General features: G+C 46.4%; 1 pseudogene; it reads left to right on the top strand.

The window, feature by feature from the left end:
• The first annotated feature begins 3,280 nt into the window (after nt 1-3,280).
• Nucleotides 3,281-6,156, top strand: LOC114886893 (annotated as a pseudogene).
• The last annotated feature ends 15,216 nt before the right edge of the window (nt 6,157-21,372 follow it).

Genomic DNA, 21,372 nt, shown 5'->3' with positions numbered 1-21,372 from the left:
ATGTATTGATTATTAATGATAATATAATATTGCCATGTTTTAAGAACTGATACAAACATTATTACTGTTTTTTTATTTGGCATAAAGAAAATTATGTGAAAGATTATGTATTCCTTTTATCATGAATAAAATTTTGAATGCTTACAATATATACTCTCAAGCCAAAGATTCTGATCTAGTTGGTATGCAGTGGGGCCCAGACATCAGCATTTTGAAAGCTCTGCAGATATTCTCAGGTGCAGCCAGAGTTGAGAACAGCTCTGTTGGATGGCATGGAGAAAGCAAAAATAAATCGGTATATGTCATGCTCTGAAGGGCCTGGTGACAAGTGAGGATGGGGAAAGGAGTGACTATTTTTAAGCCCTCCTGAGGCAGACCTTGCTTTGCATCTGTTTTATTTAATCTTCACAACGATCCCATGAGCTAGGAACCATCACTCCCATCTTACAGGAATTGAGACCCAGTGATATTAAGCGAATTGACCAGAAGCTAGTAAGTAAAGGAGCTGAGATTTAAAAACATTTATGTCTACTCCATCTTGTTACAAAAAAAAAATGATTTGGGGCTACAAGCTGGGATTTGAAATGAGGCCTTTCCTTTTTGGCCGTGGGTTCCCACCGGCTTGACATCCCACTACACAAGATTCCAGCAGCAAAAAGTGATTTGGTTCAGGCATAACAAGAACATTATCTTGATCTTCTGAAATTGGTGCTCTGGGGCTTTTATTTAGTAAGTACTTCTCAGGATCTCTCATATTTATTAACTGAGTAATAAGAGTGCTGTTTTATTGTAGGTGGAAATAAGCTTTCTTGTGTTTTATGCTGAGAGAATAAGTGCTATTATCTTTATTTGTTTATTCTAGAGCAGTAGTTCCCACCTGGGGGTGATTTTGCCACCCACGGGGTATTTGGCAATGTCTGGAGGCATTTTCTGTTGCCACAACTGGTGGAGGGGGTGCTACTGGTGAGTAGTAGAGGCCAGGGGTGCTGCAAACATTCTACAATGCACAGGACAACCCTCATGACCAACAGTTATCCAGACCCAAGTGTCAGTAGTGCTGAGGTTGTGAAAACCTGCTCTAGAGGAAAGGAATTACGTGGTATGTGAAATATTAGTGACTTTTAATAACAACCAATAAATACCATTTATTAAACATCCGTGGTGTTTTGAACCCTTCAGTTGATCAGTCAGCATTTATGTTCTTGGTATCACGTCCAAAGGTCCATTAAAAATGGTTTTTGACCTCAGGAAGCATACACTCCAATGGGAAACCAAGAAAGTTCTGAAAACTTGAGCAGCTGTCAGAAGCTATCAAAATCATAGTCCCTACAATGAATGGCAAGGAAGATGGTCCCTTCTATGTGAGTGGTTAAGAGCAGCATTTCTGAAGTTGGGAAGAAAGATCTTTGTTGCATTCCTGATTCACCTTTTGCTATCCATGTGACCTCAGACCAATACGTTGAACTGCTCTAATAATTCCTCCTCCATAAAATGAGGATAATGGTAGCACCCATATCATAAGGTTGTTGGGAGATTTTAATGAGATAATATTGATACATGTGGAGCACGATGCCTGGCCCAGAGAGGCACTCAATAAAGTCTTGCTTTCCTTGTTGTTATTATTATTGGAGAGAGTCCACTGAGGTGGGGCCTGGGAGCTGCCCACACTTCCTCCGGAGGAGGATTCCTCCTTGAGCAATGACAGGCGAATCAGGGCTGTGGGTGCTTCACTTGGGCTCGAGGACGCAACCTGTCCAGCTGGTAATGAGCTGTTCACTGCAGCCGAACTGGGGTGGCGCTGGGCTTGATTGGCTGGGGGAGGTGGGAAAGAGGATAGATAGCGAGTTCTCTTTTCCTGTGAAAGTTTGTAAACTGAAAACATTCACTGCAGTCTGCAGAGCAGAAGCAGTGTGGGGAGAGGTGTGTGAATGTCTCCATCTGTGAATGAAACATGATTTAGAGCCAAGGCTGCTCCAGACTTCTTCCCCAGGCAGGACATGAGCTCTCTAGAACTCTCTAGGGGAGGTGATAGGCTGGCTTGCCCCCAGACGCTCAGGTGAGGACAAAGGGTGGGGTGTTCATGCCCTGGATACCTGCCAGCTTCTCTGCTAATGAGGTCATTCTGGCTCTTTGCCTTTGACATGGATTTTACCAGAGAAGGGCACCCCATCTTTATCCATTGTTGTCCACACCCTTACTGGCTTCTTGTGTTTTGTAAACATAGATATGTTTAGTTTTCTTTCACTGGTGTTATTCCAACCCCATGCCCTTGTACCTTCTTTGTCTAGAACAATCCTCCTCCAGGGCAGGGAGGGCCGTGTTTCGATGCATGCAGGTGTGGGCCCTTCAGCTACATCTAACGGTCCCCCTTGTTGCCTGCTGTCTCAGAACGTTCCCTTCATTCTGTGGGGTCCTGGACTTGAGCTTTCCTTGGCTTATTTCAGCCTCTGCCACTTGACTCCTTCTGGTGGCCGCCTTCTGTTTCAGGTCGTATGGGAAGGCTGCTGGAGGGTGGGTGGGAGAAGGATGGGAACCTCCCTCAAGAGGGGCTGAGGGACATGGCAGCTCTTGTTCACACAGGTCCACATTTATTTATCTTGTAATACCCTTGGGATATTCCCTGTCTTTATCTACACTAGGAACTTCCTGGAGGCTTGTGCCCAAGAGAGGGGTAAGCGCAGGACTCAGAAGATGGCTGTGAAGCACAGTCTTGAGTGTTTGTGGGGACACTGGCTGCCTCAGGCCTAGCATCTAGATTTACCTACCGGGCAGCTCAGGCCTGGCACTGCTGGCGGTTCATCACATCAGGGCTCTGCTGAGAATCAGCAACGCCAGGGCCTTAGGACTGTATGCTGCTGTCCCAGAATCTAGCTCACCTGCATTTCCCTAGATCGCTCCACATATACCATCGCCCCTAGGCTGGTACCCTGACGCGCCATTCTCATCTCCTCCACACTTAGCTTATGTTTTCCAGGTTGTGCTTAAAAGAGCACAGGCCTTAGAGCTGGTTTCAAGTTGCTGCTCTCCCACCTACTAGCGTGTGACTTGCTGCCTGAGGCTGCGTATTTTTCTTTGTCTCCGATTCATAGCCCTGCTGTGACAGTCAATTCAGTAATTGTTATTTGAGTGCCTAGTATGTGTCAGGCACTCTGCTCAGCCCCGGGGGTGGTGGGGGCAGTGGGCAATCACCCAGCAAAGACCAGCACCCAGCACCCAATCCCTGATTCTGCATTTCGTTTAGTGTTGGGAGGTAGGTCCATAAGCAGGTAGCTTCCAAGTAATGGGTAAGTGCTAAGACAGAGGTAAGCACAGGATGCTTTAGGAGTACAAATGAAGGGCAAGAATGAGTTTTGGAGTAAACAGTGGGGGAGTTGTTTTGAGGGATGGGGGGAGATGACCCAGACAAGGGGGGGAGGTGGGGGAAGGTTTTCCTGAATGAGAGAAGTGTGGAGGATGAAACAGCGTGCTGTGAGCAGAGAATTACTACGACATAATGTTCAGTACCAGGATTGATGGGGCTGACGCTGGAGACTGAATAGAGGCCAAGTAATGGGAGGCCTTGTAGGTCATGCCAGGAATTTAAAACTCTATCCTATAGGCAATGGGTTTTAAAGCAGGAGAGTGACATGGCCAGATCTTGGTCTGGATCACACACTTCAGCGATTATGTGGGGAACGGATGTGAGAGTGAAAAATCTGGAATTAGGAGTCCAGTTAGGAGGTGTCTCAATAGTCCAGGCGAGCAATGATGAATTACCACACAATTCATCATCACAGGTGCAGGGCATAGAGGGGAGGGCACAGATTTTAAAAATCAGGGCAATAAAGAGAGCAGATCTTAGAGGCAGATTGCTGAGGAGAGGGTGGGGTTAAGGATGACCGGAAGGGTAGATGATGGTGCCGTTGACTAAGATGGGGAACACAGAAGGATCAGGTTTGGGGTAAGAGTGGAGAGGATGAGTTCAGCTCGAGACAGATCTAGTTTGAGGTGCCTGTGAAACGTCCTGGTGGAGATGCCTAGCACAGAGTTGTGTACACGAATCTGATGTTCAGGAAGGAAATCCAGGCTGGGATATAGACTTGTGAGTTACCTGAATATAGGTGATAGTGAAAACTTCAACATTGAATGTTATTGTCCAAGAGCACCGTGTGGAATGTGAAGAGTAGTAGTTTAAGGGCTGATTGACAGGGAACCCCAATGATTGAGTGGTGGGCGGAGGGGGATTCCAAAGTGGAGACTCACACTTGTGTAGAAAGGATGGCGTTACAGTCATGAGGGAGTAGACAGGTTTAAGAAAGAGAAAGTGAATAATAGATTCAAGTGCATCAATAAGAAAAGTATAGAAAGCTCTCCACTGGATTTGGCAATAGGAAGGTATTGATGATTTTTGACTGAGGAGTGGTAACTAGGGGATCAGAGACTGCAGTGGATTGAATTGGGGAGGGAAGGAAGTGGGGAGAGCAGTATAGATTTTAATAAAGGAGGAAGAAGGGAGATAAGGTGGGGCTGGGAGACCCAAGTGAAAGAAGGCTTTTGTTTGTTTTTAAAATGTTGCAATACTTGAATGTATTTATAGGATAAGAGGCAGGAAAACACTAGAGGAGAGGTTGAAAGATGAGAAGTGAATACAGCCACATCACACCCTCCTAATACTTGTAACGTGAAACCCCAGACAAGCAGCCTGCCTTCTGCAAGTTAAGCTGTATGCCTTCGCTCATCACCCAGCAGCAACAGAGTCCACGAGTCTACGTGTCTCAGTCTGCAGCAGCTCAAATCCCAGCTTTCTCTATGGACCCAAGTCATTATTCAACACTGAACATGCACGATTGGCTCCACCACCCTTGGCTCAGCAATGAGGCTTCCAACAAGGTCTTTCTCAGCCAAACTCAGTCCAGCAGATTCCAATCCCTATTTATGCACGACTGCAAGGACAGCATCCAGCCCTACTGGGTGCTAGACCTGCTGTTTCCCAGGCTCAGGCATTATTTAGTTCTTCACTTCAACTGTATGTATCTCAGCCAGCCTTTATTCAAAGCAGTCTATCCCTGCTGTCTATGGTCCTTTCTGGTACTGCCATCCGCAACTTTCCAGCTGTCCAACTCCGGAGACCTGCCAAGGCACAATTGGGTCTTGCCTTTCAACAAACTTCAAATATGCAGCCTATTCCTGTATTGTATGAACATCAGCTGGGTCAGGCATCAGGACTAGAAGGTTCCCAACTGACTGATACACATCTTCTCCAGGCTAGAGTGGATCTCACCCAGGCTTCAAATCTTTATTCTGGACAACTACAACAGCCTGGTCAGACAAATTTTTATAACACTGCCCAGTCACCGGGGGCTCTCCAGCAGGTTGCAGTACCTTTACCAGCATTCCAGCTTTTCTTGCCTAATTTTGGGTCTACGGGACAGCCTTTAACTGCTCTGCTTCAGACTCTTCAGCCCCCATTACAGCATCCCACCCCACAAGTGCAGGCACAGAGCATGAGTCGTCCTGCGCAAATAAGCCAGCCTTTCAGAGGATTAATTCCTGCTGGAGCTCAGCACAACGTGATCACAACTGCAGTAAAAAATGTCTGAAATGGAACTAAAAGCCTTAGGAAGTGGCACTGATATAAAACCAGGCATACCTCCAATCAGTAGTAGAAGCACCATACCAACATCTAGTCCCTTCCGGGCTACGTCCCCAAGTCTGAACAGCCAGTCCAGCAAAACAAACAGCATTGTCTATGAGAAGCCATTCCGGTCAGCCCCTGCCACTGTGAGAATGACACAACCATTTCCTACACAGTTTGCACCTCAGAAGAGAGCTGTGAGAACAGGACTCAGCCACAAGATGCTTGGTCCTAGGTGTTGGCAGAGAGCAGAGGTTTTTCAGTCCATGCAGTGCTTCTTCGCTGAACAGCAACAGAGCAAACAGATAGGAGGCAAAGTCCAGAAAGTGGACAGTGGTTACAGTAAACCTCCTGAAACACTGACTGACCCTCCTGGTCAGGAAAAAGCTGAAGAAAAGCCACCCCCTGCACCCACCGTAGCCACCAAACCTGTTAGAACTGGACCAGTTAAACCTCAGGCAATCAAAATGGAAGAAACAAAGGCTCAAAAATGTGGTTTATTGCAAGGGTTGGGGGAGGGGACGGGGAAAGAGGGAGAATGAAGTCAGATAATGCCAGCAGCCAGGGGTAAAATGGTCTGGGACAATATCCTGCCCAGAGCTTGGAGGTGCACAAGGGACGTAGGAGCAATTTACAGTGACACACAGCTGCTGCCCCAGGAAAACGAGGCTTTGCCGGCTCGCCCCTACTTTGTAACATGCACTCTGGATGGCCATGCATCTTCAACCAGAATTTATGCACGAATATGTGCACACATTCCTTGAGTGCCTATAATTTAGAACTAAAATCCTTATGGTTAGATGAGACACCAGAAATATGAGAGAAATGACACCACAGAGGAATAGCTCAGCCTGAGCCATGTGGTCTCAGCTAAGACATCAGATGTGGTTTCTTTGCTCCCTGTGTTCTTTGCATATGGCGGTAGCATTTGTAGGCTTGGTGGTGAAAACATAAGATAACTGGTAGAGGAGCCTTATTTTTTATTATGACAACTTGCTATTTTTGTAACATGGTGATTGAATTGAACACAATCAAAGTTCAGCGACTGATCTCCCCCTCTTCCTGGATGAGGGAAATATTGATGTCAGCATCCTCGAACATATCCAAGTGGGCAGTGTTTGGCTACTGCCTCTGTCTGAAATGATGCTGGGTTTTGGTTGTGGCCCGAAGCTTTGAAGTTCTACCTGGCAACTCCTTTCTTCCATGGAGCTCTTCCCATTCAGACCTGACAGATTTGGTCAAATACTTGTTGAGTCTTGCTTGCCTCTCCTCGGTCATCTTTGTATGAATCCAGTGGTTGTTTTTTGTTTGTTTTTTTAAATGGGTTTTAACTGATGTTCATGAAGATCAGTGAGTACCTAGAACAGTGCCACTAAAGAAAGGAAATCCTATCCAAGAAGGTACATTTCTGTGCCAGAGCTGTGTCATAACCAACCTTTGGGCCCTCTGCTGGAAAAGTAGAATCAAGTCTGAAATAATGCCTTTTAAATTATATCCTCCGGTATTAAAGATGTAGGACAGTACTGTATCCTACCCCTGTGAATTATCTTGTACCTGCTTTATGATATGTAGTAGTGACCGTGCTTTATCGGAGCTGTTTTCAATGAGGCTATTCTACAATGTTTTCTTTTCGATGATGATTGAGAAGCCAATAAAAAAGATAGTGCCAGGTACCACAGCAGTAACAGAACTTTGCTGTTTTATGGGGTTTTGTTTTTTATCTTTTTTTTTTTTAAATGGATGTCTCTGTATGACTGCAGAACCTGGAAAAGCTGTTGCTGCTATCAACGCATAACATATTGCTATTGGTCTCTCTCTCTCTCTCTTCACATATATACTCATATGTTATATACATAAAATTTGAATTTTTAGAAACATTAGTGGTGCTCTCAACTTTGGAAAAAGTATCCCAGTTGTACCATGTTTGGTTGGCATTGTACATAAATTAACAAACATTTGGTCTAAACACATCAAACATTTTTTTCCATTTGTACAGGGGTAACACACTATATTAAATATGTAAGGTCTTATCTACATGGGTTTGATTACAGAAACTAATAAAGTATACTCTAAATAAAAAAAAAAGAGGGGCTTCCCTGGTGGCGCAGTGGTTGAGAATCTGCCTGCCAATGCAGGGGTCACGGGTTCAGGCCCTGGTCTGGGAAGATCCCACATGCCGTGGAGCAACTAAGCCAGTGAGCCACAACTACTGAGCCTGCGCATCTGGAGCTTGTGCTCCGCAACAAGAGAGGCCGCGACAGTGAGAGGCCCGCGCACCGCGATGAAGAGCGGCCCCCACTTGCCTCAACTAGAGAAAGCCTGTGCACAGAAACGAAGACCCAACATAGCCAAAAATAAATAAATAAAAATTAAAAAAAAAAAGAAAGATAAGTAGTGACAACTGATGCAAACAGGTTCCAAAGGTGGAGAACACAGAGGTAGGGACTGGCCTGGGGTAGGAAGAAGGACACTCACCCTGGGGAAGAAGGAGAAGAAGGAGTGCAGATGGGTAAGTGTATAGGTGGGGGCTGGAAAGTTAGGGAGACTCATCTTAGGGCTTCAGTTTTCTCACTAAGATAGGAAGAGTTGTTGTCTGCTGAGATGGAGGGCTTGGAGTTGGGTGGGTGGGGGGGGTCTTGAAGAGGGCTGTGGAGGTTGGAGCAGTTCCTGAGGAGAATGGGAGAGATGGCCTACAAAGCACAAGGAAGAAGATCCTTGATCTGAAGTGCTCAGCACACAGTTGAGTCTGGAGCCCCTGGTGCCATGACAGAATTGTGTGCTTTTCTTCAACAGAAGAGGAGGGTTGAGGAGGACGATGGGATGCATTGGGTTTTCTCAGAAGAAGGAGATAGAAGGTAGATGCTTTCAGGTCAACTGTGTGGTCTAGGCTGGGGGACAGAAAATGAAGGACTCGGGCCAGGAGCCTCAGGCTGAGGAACAGGTGTAGAGGGAGTGAGCGCAGGAGACTTACTGTTGGGGGCTGGGCTACTGGAGTTTGAGATTTCTGATGCGGGACAATTCTGACAAGGTTCCTGGATTTGGGGGAGTCTGAAGGCAATGAAACCAAGCCCACTGGGTTGAGGAGGTCTGTGAGCTGTGACTCGGTGCTGGACGAGCCAGGCTTCCCAGCAAGATAGCGGATGTGGAAGAGTGAGAAGGGCTGTCGGTCTTCAGTGTGAGGTTGGTGGTCGATGGTCACGAGGAACGTTGGAGGCTCATACAACCTCGTGGCAGAGGCTTTTGCAGGAAGGGGAAGAGTGAAGGTTTGGAAGTGGAGAGTGAAGAGGAGAGCACCCCCCTTCTTGACCTTGGGTCCGGTGGGGAGTGGGGATGTTGAGCCATCTCTATGAAGGGCTACAGGGAAGTGGTCAGACTGGGATCTGTCAGTTAGTACGTTGTCCAAGGAAGGGAGGGACTGAAATCTGAGCTTTGATCACATTTTGGGTCCTCAGAGGCTGGACTGCCTAGGGGGGCGCTTTTAATCAATGTGACCTTCTAACCAGAGGGGCCACCTTCTTCTAATTTACCAAAGGCACCATAAGGCTAGTGGTGGCCTTGGGGAGTGGTATTCTGAGCAGAGAGCCGGGTTTCATCTAAGATCACAGGGTGTAGGAAATGGGTCAGAGATGTAGGGGAGTTTACCAGTTAGTGGGGGCTTCAAGTGGCCCAGAGGGAAGGATGGTGAGAGAGCGAAACAGAGAGATGGGGCGGGGGGAGGGAGGAGCAGCCCTGAAGTGTCCTGTGGAGCAGGGGTAACTGGAGGGGCTTTCACTGGGACGGTGACCGGGGATGGCAGGCTCTGAGGCATTAACAGACTGGCTGATTCCAAGGGTCCAAAGGGAAGCCACTAGCCTCCCAGGGCCAGTCTGGAGCTCCAGAAGGATCCCATTTGGATAGACTACTGTGGTCCTTGGACATCTACATCAGTGTCAGTATGCCTATTAAAAATGCATGTTCCTGGACCCCACCCCAGATCTAAGGGTGTGACACCTCTGTGTGCCATTATGCTCAGCTCCAATGTGATTCTTAAGCACCCCAAAGTCTGAGAACCCCTGACTGGGAGTATTGGTGGTCTTGGGTGCACAGCGCATGGTGGTATTCAGTGCGGTAACGTCGATACAGCACCTGTGCAGGGCGTATTTGGACAATGACAGTTTTTACACACAACCCCTTGGTTGTATCGGTGACACGGTAGGTGTGTAGGCACCAGAAAGAGACTTTACTATTAGCTGATACACATGCCATCCAGGGGGTGGGACAGAATATTGCTTCACTTTTTCCTTCACAGCATCTCTCAGTCATACCTCTGGGGATCCCCTTCTTGCTCTGGTCTCCCCCTTTTTCTCTTCCACAGGCCTCTTAGTCTTTTCTGTTCGCAGCCTCTCTCACGGCTGTGCTGCAAGTCCAGGGCCCGGGTCATTTCTGAGGCTGGTGTATGGACCGTGAACAAGGCAGGGGTACCAACGGCCTACCCTCACTTCCTTCAACATATGGTACTTTGCTAACAATTTACCTCTTGTCTCTGTCTTACTGAAGGCTCCTCAGAAGGGGGTGGAAGGGAAAAGGAAAGAATGAGCCTAGGGGAAAAAGACCCGCCCACCTTGTCACCTAAATCTTACACTTTACCTGGGTTCCAGTCCCACCTTGGCAGCCAGTTCTTCCCAGACCCTTCAGCCTGCACTGATCTGAAACTCTCTTGAAATTCTAAGCAGAATTTGAATTAATTCAATTTCAATTCAACATCAGAATTTGAGTGAAGCAAATGTTTCTTTAGTTGTACTGGCCCTAGATGCTTTGGGCCATACAGATGATATACATCAGTCAACAGTAAAGGGAAAACTCTTGTGCCTTAGAAAAAAGAGAAAGGAGACCTTGCAAGGCTGGGTTTGAAACTGTCAGGAGTGGGGCTGAGAGATGGGCTGGAGAAAGTGCAGCAGGTGAAAGGGGGAAAAACAAGCCGAGAGGGCTTGTGAAATGAGCCTTGTTCGGCCTACGTGCAGAGGGGCTGGTTTCTTGAGTCAGATACTCAGAAGAGGGGCAGGAGATGATCACGAGGTCTGTGGGGCCTGGGAGGACAGGAACATCAGTAAGGTATGAGAAGGTGAAAATCAAGCGAGCAAGCTTTTAAACAAACCCCAGACCCTGAATCCCCCTGCACGTTCAGCCATGTAAATGAACGGATAGAGGAAAATCCTAGGATCTGACGGCAGAAGGGAGTGTGGTGGTTACTTAATCAAACCAATCACTTCATGCTCTTCATGTTAATTTACTGAATATTCCCATACCCCTGTAGACGAGTGCCTGCCTGTGCTTCTGATGCTCTCAGGCATACAGTGGACTAATGGGGGGCAGGGGTGGGCAGGGCAGTAGGCAGAGGACATGGCACCCTGCCACTATTTTACAAAAATGAATAATTAATTGTGTAGGAATTATGAAATCATTCACTGACATGATGTGATGGGAGTGTGAGTAAGACATCGTCCCTGCCCTCTGGGGTTCTCAGGTGATCCAGGAAGAGAGGCATGTGGACACGTAACAGTAGTTCAAGATTAACTCCCCAAAGCCGTGTTGGACATGGAAAGGCAGTTCTCTGAAAGAACAGGGAAATGGGGAATTAAGTTCAGAACACCTTCTTGTGTGTTGTTTCTTTTCTCCTCCCCAACAAGATTGCAAGTTCTTGGAGGATAAATCTTGTACCTCCCTTTGTGTCTCCCACGATACTCTACATGCCTGGGGTTAAGCACAGAGTAGATGCTCAATATTTGCTCCCTCCTATCCATTTCAATGCCTGCAGGGCTTAAAACATGCTCTTCATGTGTTAGGTACTTGGTTTTCTTAAATGAATAAAATTAATTTTCCCTCTCTTTCATCCCATCCCTTCATTTCTCTCCTGTCTTCCAAGGATTTGTACAATAAACGATTATTAAGATGAATCATGATATGGTTAATGATGTTAGAAGTTCAGCTTCATTGATAAGAAATTTCACCTATAACATCAGCAAAGATGAATAAAAATAATTCCCAACACTAATGAGGCTGCAGGTAAATGGAGCTTTTATAAATTGTTAAAGGGAGAAAAATTGTTCAGTATTTTGGGGGAAGGCAAACCGATACTCTTTGTCAATAGCCTTAAGCATGCACGTATCCTTTTGCCCAGATGTCCAAACTCTAGGAATTTACCCTAAGGCAAAAATTACTGCTGAGAGGAAAGAATTATATGGAAGGAAGATAATCAGCATTCGTCATGGTAGTGAAAGTCAAAAACATCTTAAGGGACTGTATGATTAGTATCTTGAAGCAACCTATAATAATGTGGTAGAAAAGTATTTGAAAAATGGGAGCATATTAAAGATAGATTAAATTTTAAAATATCACAAAAAACCAGCTCAGAAAGCTAGAACAATAGGCATTCTGGAATTCTGGTTTGTTCCTTACTGGCTGTGTGGCCTCAGGAAGGTTACTTGGCCTTTTTTGCCCTTCGGTTTTCTTTTCTGTAAATTTGAGCCATGGCTGTTTTCTTTGCAGGGTTGCTGTAAGGACTGTTGATGTGTACATAGAGCGCTTGGTTCTGAGCCTGACGCGTAGCAGATGCTCAGTTAGTAGTGGCTTTTATTACCCAATTTCTGCTTTAAAAAAAGACAAGACGTGTACTTGCGCGGTGAAAGAAAGACCAGTAGAAATTACAGCAAGGTGTTTGCAGTGCTGTCTCTGACTGGTGATATTGTAGTAATTTTTCTTTCCTTCTTTGGGTTTTTCTCTTTTACCAAATTTTCTACAGTGAACATTATGGAAATGATATTAATATTATAATCAGAAACAAAGTGCTTAGAAAAGAAATGGCCTTGGGCTTGTATTAAAAAATAAAAGAATTAAAGAGATGAACTACTGATTCATCTATGGTAGGATTATAAGAGCCCTTAGGGATAATTTGTTTAACTTCATTTTACAGCTGAGGAAACTGAGGCACTGAGAGGGAGATATATAGGATAAAACATAAATTAGTAGCAGGTGTCACATTTCCTGAGCCAGTGCTTTTACAACTGCACTCGTCTGTCTTTGAGGACCTGGGCCTCAAGAGAGGGGTGGCTTTAGCCCTGGATATCCCCCAAACCTCTGGAGTCACCAGTAGAATCTGGAATCTCTAGAATCTTCTGAATCTCCTGGGGAGAGACTTCTGTGTCCTCTCCTCTCCCCATGCAGAGTAGTGTCAGATAGGGTCCACTACTGGGATTTACTACTTTCTACCGTCCGAGTTTGAACAAATCCCTTCTCCAAATTCTATTTTTTTATTCATTAAATGGAGACAGTGATGTCACTGGAAATGTTTGGCATAATTTCCAGGCCAGCCCTCTCTCCAGGGGGCCAGAGCCGTCTGTTTATTGACACATGTGTGTTCTGCTAGTACGTCCAACCCCTTGTGTCTAAAATGCAATTATTGTCTTTCCTGTTTCTCCTCCTGTATTCCACCTTGGAAAATGGCAGCACCAGAATCCAGGGTGTCATTCTCCACACCTCCTACTTTTTTAAAACAAAAAACAACCCCCCGCAAACTTTATTTATTTTTAAAAATTTTAATTTTATTGGAGTATAGATGATTTACAATGTTGTGTTAGTTTCAGGTGTACAGCAAAGTGATTCAGTTATACGTATACATATATTCATTCATTTTTAGATTCTTTCCTCGTATAGGTTATCACAGAATATTGAGTAGAGCTCCCTGTGCTCTACAGGAGGTTCTTGTTGGTTGTCTGTCTTATACATAGTACTGTGTCTATGGTTTCATCCCAAGCTCCTGATTCCCACCCTGACCCCGTCACGTTTCCCCTTTGGTAACCGTAAGTTTGTTTTCGATATCTGTAAGTCTACTTCTGTTTTGTAAATAAGTTCACTTGTATCTTTTTTTAAAGATTAGATTCCACATATGAGTGATATCATATGATATCTGTCTCTCTCTGTCTGACTTACTTCACTTAGTATGATAATCTCTAGGTCCATGCATGTTGCCGCAAAGGGCGTTATTTCATTATTTTTTATGGCTGAGTAATATTCCATTTGTATATGTGCCACATCTTCTTTATCCATTCATCTGTTGGTAGACACTTAGGTTGCTTCCATGTTCTGGCTACTGTAAACAGTGCTGCAATGAACAGTGGGGTGCATCTATCTTTTTGAATTATAGTTTTCTCCATATATATGCCCAGGAGTGGGATTACTGGGTCATATCTTCTAGCCCCTTATTGATTAGTTAAGTCTTGCTGATATAGCCCATGAACAACTCACATTCATGCAGTCAGTACTGATTAGCATAAGGCACTCTCCATCTGCATAGTGGGTGGAGAGGAGGAAACAGGAGGATGAACTAAACTGTCCTCGAGGAGCTTATCCTTGGGAGAGGGTTTAAGGTACATAAACAGCTGTAAAATCAGGTAGAGAGGGATGGTCACCATAAGCAAAGGAAGATAGTGGGATGTGGGGCTTGAGATGAAGGGGAGATCAGTTCTAGTGGGGGCTTGGTGGCAGAGAAGAGGACGCACTTGATCTGGACTGAGGACAGTGTAGGATTTGGATATGTATGAAGGCACAGTGAGGAAAGGACCAGGGGTTGGTCAGGGAGGAGTAGAGCCTCATGGGAGAGGGAAGGAGGAGGGTGATAGTGGGAAACAGATGAGGAAAGCAAGGCTAGTGTGAGCCTGCAGAAGGCCTTGACTTCATATACAGGCTTCCTAACTGCAGAGCCCAGGACCAGAGGAGCCATAGGTCTGAGTGACGGGGCAGAGAAGATTCCAAGGACATCATTTTCATTCCTTGGGGATGCCGGTGCAATATATTTACTTCATTCTATGAGACTCATTGAGTCCTACTCTGTGACAAGTACTAGGCTAGGTGGTGTGAAAGACACCCCTGCCCCCGTGGACCATACAGTTTAGTGGTACAGACAGGCAATTAAGAAGTAAACACATTAATTGCAAACTATGATATGTGTAGGCAGAAGGAAGCAGATTCACCCGAAACTAATGGTGCTTACCCTTCAAGGTCTCTTCCTTGCACGGGGGCCTAGATGTTTTGATTTGTGATTTTGTAACCTTCTTCTTCAAGTCAGCCTTCCACATGGCATGAGCTTCAGTTCCCATAGAACCCGGATGTGCCTGGTGCTCTGGATAGAGACTAAGGAGGTAGGGAAGAAGCCTTCTCAGATGGGCATGTCACCAAGAATCTCAGTGCAGGCTGCTCAGCACACGCTGTCCTTTGTCACCTCTTACTCTACATCCTGCAGGTGTGACAACGAGAGCCTCCCTCTTCCTCCTGTGGCTGTACTTTGGCTGCACCATCCTTTTCTCTGTTCCTCTAAACTCTTTCGCAGCTCAAGGCCTCCCACAAGCTTCCACCTGGAAGCCCTTCCCTCCGTTCCTTGAATTGCAGGCTCCTTTTTGGTTTTGTTTCAGGTCTCCGGGTTAATGTCCCTCTGTCAGGGGTGATGGGAAGTGCTCCACAACCTTGCTAATACTTGTAATTGTCGTGCTTTAATTTTGCAAATTTGGTGTGCCTCAGTATCTCATTGTTTCAAGGAATATTTCCTATGTAACATTTATAGTATGGCCATTTGGGCTTTCTCTTCTAGAAGCACCTCTTCATAACCTTTGCTCATTGCTCCATTTGGTTGCTTGTCATTTTCTTATTGGTTTGTAGGAGTTCTTTACAGGTACTGAACATTTGTTGATTGTATGTATTATATTGTTTCTCAAAATGTGACTTATTTACCTTTCTTTATGGTGTGTTTTGCTACATATGGGTTTTAATTTTAACGTAGTCACATCTATAATCTTTTCTTCTATGGGCAGTGTTTTTGTTTTTTTGAGTCTTTTAAAAGGAATCCTCTCCTTCCATGAGGTATTAAAAAGATATCCTTCTGTATTTTCTCCTGAAGTTGGGAAGCTTTACATGTCACCTTTGGGTCTTGAATTTACCAGAGATTTATTTTTGTGACTGTGGGAGATAAGAATCAAATATTCTTCCATATGGATAACCAGTTACATCAAAAGCATTCCATCTCCATGGACCTGTAATGCCAGTGATGGGCGTGGGGTGGGGTATTTAGATAGAAAGATAGGGAAGCCCTCTCTGATGAGGGTACATTGAGCAGAGAGCTGAATAAATGAGGAATTGAGTGAACCATGCAGTTATCTGGGGGTGCTTCCCTTAGGCAGAGGGCAAAACAAGCACCTATGTCCTGGGGTGAAGCACCCCCAGTGTTGGAGGGAAAGCAAGGAGGCAGTGCTGTGGTCAGGAGGCTGGGATGAAAAGCAGCATGGCATGCTCACTGCACGCCAGGCCAGGTCATGAAGGAGCTTGTAGATCACAGTAAGGGCTTCGAGCTTCGGCTGCCACTGGAGGGCTTTGAGCAGGGAGTGACAGGATCAGATTTATGTCTTTTAGTGATCACGTTGGCTGCTACACGAAGACAAACCTGTCACGGGGCTAGAGGTCACTTAAGAAGCAAGAGATGACGGCAGCTTGGGTCCTGGTGGGAGGAACAGGGAGGGTGGAAGCGGTCAGATTCAGGGTGTATTTTGAAGGTTGAGTCAAGAGAGCCTGCTGACGGACTGGATGTGGGGTGTGAGCGAAAACTAAGACCCCCACTATTCCCTTCACCCTCTTCGGAAACTCCTACTTGTATGCTTGTTAGACCCTCATATAGTCCATGCGTCATCTTAACTAAACTTTCATCCCTTTGATCTCTTTGTGCTCTAGCTGCATTCTGGGTGAATTCTACAGTGCCTTCTTTCAACCTACTAATTCCCTCTCTGACTGCGACCAGTGTAGAGATTTTTGTGGCTGCTGAATTCTAAATTCAATCACTATGTTTTTCATTTCCAAGATGAAAACATTTTTTTCATATCTACCTGTTTTGGTTTCATAATTTTTTTTGTTCTCCTTGAAGTAGATATTGAGAGGTAAAAATGGGTCTCTCTAGGACTGACCCCCCCACAGATGGGCCTCCCAGAAATGGAGCTGGCTTCCCGCAGGAATCCATGGGAACTGGCCCAAGGGCTTATGACAGATGATCCTGATCAACAGCAAGGACTGGGTACCAGCCCCATGCCTTCACTCCCCCATCAGGCCTGGAGAGGGGGGCTGGTTCTTCTGCAACTATGAATCCCCAGCACTAGGTCGCTAACGCATTTAGCTGCAACCACTCAGCTTGGACCTCGGTCTCAATGAAAAGGGATTAGGCTGGTGCTTCTTCCCATCAAGAACACTGAGCCCAGGTTCTGCCACGTCCTACTGCTGTTGCATCCCAGCCTCTGATTGCTTTGGAAAGAGGCCCAGCCTTCTCCAGTCAACAGCTGAGAGTCAGGGTGCCTCTCCTACAGTCTCAGGTCTGGCCATGCTAGACCTCTCTGTGCGGCCCTAAGAGAAAAGGGCACGGGGACCTGCTCCTCTCTGTGAGTTACTGCAGTGGGTGCTGCTCCAGCGGGCCAGTGCGTGTGCTACTTGGTCATTGCCTTTGTTTGCGTGGCAGACATTACACCTTCATTTATCTCTGGAACTTCCTCGACATACTTACCTATGTCTATTACGCTGCTCGCTAAAACTGATTTCATCTGCATTGGGTCACGTTTGGATTATTGATGTTTTTGGCTGTTATGCTTAGCATTCCATTTCTTCATGTGTTTTGTAATTTTAGACGTGTAGGTTCATTTGGAATAGGAAGTGTTTGGATTTTTTTTCTTTCTCCTCTGTGTTCAACCCTACCTGTCTAAAGGTGTTGTGGTTGGTTCCTCTTGGCCCCCTGAACCTCTGGTTGGTCCAGAAATAGGCCTTACAATGCTGGCTGGTGGTTGGAGATGGGGATGGCATGGTGGGCCATCTTAACTTGGTTCCTGGAAGAAAGGCTTTGTCCTCCAGTTCCCTGGGCCCACGGCTTCCTAGGAAGTTGTCGCCCCAGGCTGCACTTGGCCACAGTTTTGGTCAGCTTCCTTTTCTGGATTAGGGGCGACATACCCAAAGCTGAGTCTAAGCAGCAGAGCGCTTCCAGGCCTTCCTCTCCACTCCCTCGGCGATCCCACAACATTAAAACTGGAGTTCTGCAGCCTGTCCAGTCCTGCTGCAGCCTCCACAGGGTCACCTGGAGTGGTTGTCAGGGACACCAAGCCGAGAGTGCCGAATTTTCCATGACTTTGTGGTTGAGTGTCGTCCGGTAGTACTTTGTGTAAAACGTTCACCAGCGGAGAGAAAGGGCAGGGGGAGGGGCGCACAGGACGGGCTGGCGAAATACATGGAGAAGGTCCAGAGGGGCCTGTGTGACCCTGCACGGGTGTCCCGACCCTTGTTGTTGTTGTTAGAGCTGAGCCCCCGACACTCTGCTGGCTTCCAGACCTGGCACCCAGGAGCCTCGAGCTTCAGCTCTGCTCACTTGTCATCCAAAGAGATGTTTTTTCAGTCCAACTATATCTTTTGGCTTTCCCTTTTTATATTTTGCAAAGTGTTTGGAGCAGCAGGGATGCAACAAAGCTGGACTCGTTGTGCTATCCTGACCCAGTCGGTAGTCTTTTAATCCATGGTGGGCACGGTCTCAGGTGTGGCTCTGAAAACCTCGGTTGGGATGGCTTCTCTCAGAGCAGCCACGCTCACTGGTGGCATGTAGTAGTGTAACTGGGAAAGTTAGACTGCTTTGCCAGTAGTATAATGGGGGGGGCAGAGGGTACACTCAGACTATTTTCCTCCTTCCCATGGACTCAGAGACTATGAGACCAACCTCCTACACACCGCAGGCATCCCCTCTACACTACCTCCAGAGGTGGTCAAGGCCACCTGGATTAGCTCCCTGTCCAGAATCCACTCCACGTTGGCACAGCTCTGTTTTCAAGGAGTCCTTCTGGTATTGAGCATCTGTTTCTCTCTGTAGCGCCCACCCACGAATGCTATCTGCCATCTGAAGCAGCACTGAGTAGGTATGCCCCCTCTGCATTCCCTCTCAGCTGTTTGAGGGCAGCAGTAGACTTTTCTTCTCCTGGCTCCCTCATTCAACCTCCCTCTACCCCGCCTGTCGTGTTCTCTTGCTCTGCAGGAACTCTGGGTTATCACATGGACTTTGTAAAACACCACCTGGCCTTGACCAAAGTGGACAGACAGACATTTAGTCCCTGAGAGGATGCTGCCTCCTGACGTCTCTAAAAGAGGAAGACGGAAAATGGATTCCCTCACATCGTCTGGTCTCAGCTAAGAATCCTCCCTGGTAGGTAGCCGGCTAAGGCATGTTTCACAAGGAAGCATCTCCCTCTAGTGGCCACCAGGGTGTATCGCAAGATGCTGTCCTCCCTTTCCTAGCTCTTTGGTCCATGAGCATTCCCTTATAAGGTTAAGAAGAGCCACTGAGCTGTGGGTGGATCAGCTGTAGACTGCAAAGCCCCTCATCTGACTTTCTGACTAAAATGAACTGATTTTGCAGTGGTGACTGGTGAGGGTGAGAGAGCTCGGCTTCAGTTTCCATGTTTCTCATAATTTCCTAAGCCCAAATTTGCAAATGGTTATACATATGTTAATATTATTCCCAGAAACTCCAGAATAATTGTTCTTCTTTTAGGTGGCTTCCTTAATAATTGGCTCCTTTCATGATTTTCTCTGCCTGTCCCTACTTGCTAAGTGGTTTAGTCGAATCCTTTTAGTTGCAGTAAACAGACTCCTTTACACCTGCATCTCAGCCACCTTGCATCTACCGGGTCCTCGCAAGGATCCCACATGGCTATGAAATAGGGGTCCTTCCCACTCAGGGGACACATGTGCATAGGTTTGCCATATAGAAGATGTTGGAGGGGGGAGTGGGAGAAAATAAACAGTTATTGAACACTTTCTATACTCTAGGTGCTACACTGTTTCATATACATTGTTCATATTTTTGCATCAAGTCTGTTGTAACTATTATTATTCCCATTTTACAGGTAAGGAAACTGGGCTGAGAGGTTCCACCAGGACTGCTGCAAGTTGTATATTTTCATTCTCTAGGAGATGCTCTTCACTTTGTAGTTAAAGCGGCATGTTGGTTAGGGGTGGGGCCAGTAAGTCACTTGCCCAAGCCACACAGCGAAGGAGGGGCAGAGCCGGGATCCAAACCCAGGTCTGAATGACTACACAGCTAATGCTCTTCCTGCTGCATCATTCTCTTGGGGACCCCATAGGAGTAAAAGCAAATGAAGTTAGCTTTTTCCTTCTCCTTAGAGAAAGTTCCGTTTACATATTCTGAAATCAAGTGCAGGAAATATGGAATTTTATCCAAAATGACAGCCACCTCTCAGAAGGAAAAATGAGCATCTACTATGCGTGACACCTACTACTGTCCCAGGTGTTGGGTTATCAGCAAGACTCAGATCCCACTGGAGGCTGTGCTGGGCTGGACTGGGAGTGGAATGATATGCCTCCAGGGTATGATGGAGTCAACCTGAAAACCGAATTTAGTTCCACGTCAGAGGTTCCCTACCCACAGAAATGTGGTTTTAACTGGTCTGGCATGAGACTCAGCATCTCAGTTTTCTAAAGCTCCCTGGGTGATTCTACTGAGCAGCCAGGGCTGAGAAGCACTGATCTAGTCCAGCCGCTCATTGTAGAGAAGGAGGGAAAATGTGCCCAGAGGCCAGTGACTTGCTTGGGACCACTTGCTGATTAGGGTTGCTACTGCGTGTGTGCTGTGGCTCCTACTGGATCCTCTGCTGTGCCGGGAAGGGACAGGGAAGGGATGGGTCACCTGTTGGAAGAGAGAGGCCATAGTTGGTGCAGGAGAGGCACTTACAAGTGCTCAGTACGTTCTTTTAACCATCACGTCATATGAAGTTGATCCTTAGAGGGCATGACCGCTGTTGTGAGCTGGAACCAGATGTGACTCATGCCAGGAAACCGCTTGCTCTTATTATTAGTTAGGGCAAAAGGAAAAGCTGTTGTAAGAAAAACACCCAAGAATACCGTGGCTTAAAGAACATTGAGGTTTATTTCTCTCTCATTCAACAGTCTATGGTGAATCAATGAGCTCATTTATTCCACAAGGGTATTCAGGAACCTGGAACCATCCTTAGGGCGTTAGCCAGAACTGCTGCCTAAAGCTGGCATGCAGGCACTAATGGGTTCCAGAAAGAACACAAGGAGCATGTGGATGTATTTGAAGTGGCCCATCACGTTTGCTCATTTTCCAATGGTGAGAATTTAGTCCCATGGAAGCAAGGGGCATTGGGAAAAGTATTCCCTTCCTGTAGCCAGTGCCCAGCTACAGTTCTATTCCTATAATAGAAGGAGAAAGATTTTAGTGACCAATGAGTGTCTCCCTGGTAGCCTTCAAGGGAATTTAATCCTGGTGTCCTCTTTCAATCACTCTTCCAGTCAAGAAGCACTTTCAAGTACCTCTTATGAGTCGCGCAGGCATGGGAGATGGGAGCACAGAGCAGGGGCGACTAGGTTGTATGTTTTAAGTCAGGGAACATTCCCTAGAGGCAGAAATGTTTGGACTGAGTTTTGAAGATGAGTAGGAATTGCAAAGAAGGATATGCCAGGCGGAACACAGCTGTGGAAAGGCCTGGAAGTAGATGGAAGTGGATGGGACGAAGGTTTGAATGCGCCAAAGTGGCTGGAGGAGGGCTGGAGAGAACTCTGCAAAGCCAGACCATGTGGACTCCCATTTTGAAGCCAAAGAGTGCAAAGTAACCTTATTTTCTTTCTTTCTTCCTTCCCTTTCCTTTCTCTTTCTCTCTCCCTCCCCTCCCCCTCCCTTCCCT

The sequence above is a fragment of the Monodon monoceros genome, unplaced genomic scaffold (genome assembly GCF_005190385.1).
Source record: "Monodon monoceros isolate NGI ecotype Baffin Bay Population unplaced genomic scaffold, NGI_Narwhal_1 Super_Scaffold_7, whole genome shotgun sequence".
NCBI classification, from domain to species: Eukaryota; Metazoa; Chordata; class Mammalia; order Artiodactyla; family Monodontidae; genus Monodon; species Monodon monoceros.
The sequence above is the reverse complement of the archived record's forward strand: the minus strand, read 5'-3'. Positions and strand labels throughout refer to the sequence as shown.